Source organism: Plectropomus leopardus, chromosome 1 (assembly GCF_008729295.1).
Source record: "Plectropomus leopardus isolate mb chromosome 1, YSFRI_Pleo_2.0, whole genome shotgun sequence".
NCBI classification, from domain to species: domain Eukaryota; kingdom Metazoa; phylum Chordata; class Actinopteri; order Perciformes; family Serranidae; genus Plectropomus; species Plectropomus leopardus.
This window is the reverse complement of record NC_056463.1, coordinates 23,007,911-23,010,899: the sequence shown is the minus strand read 5'-3', so window position 1 is coordinate 23,010,899 and position 2,989 is coordinate 23,007,911.

Genomic DNA, 2,989 nt, shown 5'->3' with positions numbered 1-2,989 from the left:
GCTGTCTTATTGTAATTTTTTTGGATAATCAAAGCAGATGCTTTTGTTGCCATCTGCTGTTTACATGCTCACACGAATCATATTTAAATTTTAGCTCAGTTACAGTATACAAGACTAATATGAGAAAATGATGTTTTCAAGTTTATGTTTAGAGAATTTTTAATTTCTGAAAATGATTGGCATTGTTGCAGTAAATTTCATGTAGTGAATGAGACATCTCCTCAGGATGGCGCTCAGATCTCGACATGAGTTGATCAAAGACTGCCCACTGTTGGTCAAAAAACAAAAATGCAAAAATACACCATACTCTCGTGAATATTAAGAGCTTTCATTTAAACTGAGGCAGTTATAGACAGCTGTGCTGTGAATGTTGTTAAACCCAAAAAGATGTTTTGTGGTTTGAGTTTATAATATGAAACATAAAATACAATATACAATATACAGCTCTCACTATTTTAAGTCTAGTATGTCAGAAAAAATGAAAATCTTGATAAAACATAGTAGAGAGTGAATACTATGTCTATGCATTTTTGTATTTTTTCAATTTTTGTTCAAGTGTGAGGAAACTAATTTTGACAATTTTATTGGTAAACAATAACTAGTCATGATACAGCAATCTGGTACTTTGAACAGATGTGGGCCGGTGGCCCCTTCCCTACTTCCTTACAGCTACTTCTGCCTCCTTTTCCCGGACCACCTTCATTTTGATGTCAACTATGCCTTTGAAAGGCCTCTGAAAGCAGAACATGAGAAGCAATGTTGCTCCAGGTTTCAAAGGGTTAATATCTAATTCTTTTGACTGGAGTGAAGGAAGAACCCTAAATCGCCATTTCAAGCAGAGTAGAGTGGTGTTGATATGGCATTTATTAAAATACTGTGGCTCAAACACGTAATAAGACGTTAAGACGATTGCCTTGACTGGAGCTAAATTTGCCTCTAGTTTGCTATTTGCATGCTTTTAACCAACGTTCACTTTATCCACTCCCAGTGTGTTGTAGTTTTTTTTGCAGTTACTGTGCTTGCTAAATGAGACAGAACCAGTTTTGGTCAGAGTATTGCATTTTACACAGCCTAAGTGCTGTAATGAAATGAAGTCTAAATAAATAAATCTACTCAGATTCTGCAGGCGCGTCTGTTAGTGTGGCAGGCAGGGCCGCAGTCAGCTCCCCTCTGAACCCTCCTGCAGAAACACACAGCCTCAATTAGACAAAACACAATAATTAGGGAATCTTTTACCTCTGCATATCATTAGTTCCCTAACGGTAAACATCCGGATCAATGATTACAAATGACAGGTTCATAAATAAATTAGTCCTGCTGATAAGTGTGCAACGCAACTTAATTGATCCGTGTTAAATGGAAAACAGAGGACATTAGGAATGAGGACTGGAATAGTGGGATTTGCAAATGTGACAGCTGAATACAGTGGAGGTAAGAGTACTACAAAAATGTTTTTTAGTGACGGGGAAGTGTATGACACTTATGATGAAAGACAGCATATGCACATTTAGTAAATGTTTAAGGTAAAGAAAATCCTCATTTTAAACCAGCAGATGTCAGTGTTGCCTGTGGATATGTCGTGTGCCATAAAAAGCTACCAGTGCTGAACCTTCACAGTTGACTCACTGAGGTGCACCACTGAGGGTTAACTTGTTTGTCATTTTGCCTTAGTGTTTTTTTCCTTTATGTGTAGTGAGAGTGCATAACTACATTTGTAATTACTCTATGAGCTGGACAAACTGGAACATGGTGTCATGCCAGCACAAAGGACATGACAAGAAGAATACTGGGCTCAGTTCACTGTGGTACAAATGAGAGCTCTGTGTCATTTGTGCATTGGCCAGGTGGATGATGGACAGTCCAGGATTAGCAACTAAATATTAAAAGCAATTCTGGACTCTTCAAGGGAAACGTCACCCGCAAAATGACCATTTGTATATCAGTCATGCCATGTTATAGTGTTTTCATACAGAAATCTTTGAGTTTGTGGCATGCCTCCATGGAAACCTGCAAACATACTGATGTATGTGATTAGGGACCAAAGTTAACAACAGCAAAAATTGCATTAAAACATCTGCTTACAAACTCTTGCAGAACTCGTGCAGCATAATCCAGGTATTGCTCATTGCTGATGTATTTTCGCTACAGTCTCACTGAAACTTATCTCTGCTCTCCTAAAAGCCAGACTCCAATACAAAGGGTTTTTTTTGTTTTGTTTTTAAGCAAAAACACATGCTGAATAAATGACTGGATTATACTGCTCGAGTTGTGTGAGAGTTTGTAAATGGAAGTTTTGATGTAGTTTTGCTGTTCTTATACTTGGCCCCCAATCAATAAATAAATCAATATTTTCGCTGTTTTCCATGGAGGCATTTGAGAAAAACGAAGTTTTTGACTAATTGATTTAAAAAAATGGTCAATTTATGGGTGAACTATTCCTTTAATTAGGCAAAATAAAATGATCAATCTCAAAAATACAAACAAGCATGCATTAACCCTTTGAAAGTTTTCGTGTGCTGTGTTCAGACCCTTTATGAAACCTGAGTGAGCAAATTGTTTTGATATCTTTCAAAAACTTGGGGGAAAAGGCAATGATCAACTTGGCAAGAAATGTCAAACAAATTGCAAGACAGTAGTAAAAGCTAGCAAAATATTGCCAAAATATACCTTTTAAAATAGAAGGCAGGATTATTAGAAAACTATTCAAAAAATAGGGGAAAATGTCCAGAAAACTGTATTTATAATTAGAATAATTTTATATTTAATTTCATATTACAGGAAGAAACAATTAAACATATATATATATATATATATATATATATATATATATATATATATATATATATATATATATAATTTCAGCACTTTTTAAGGTAATTTTCTTGTTTGTTTGTTTTTTCTGCTTATTTTCAGGAAATTTTCTTATGATGTGTTTACTAATTCTTTGCTGATTTTTATGTCTTGTTAAGTTGCCTGTTGCCATTTCCCC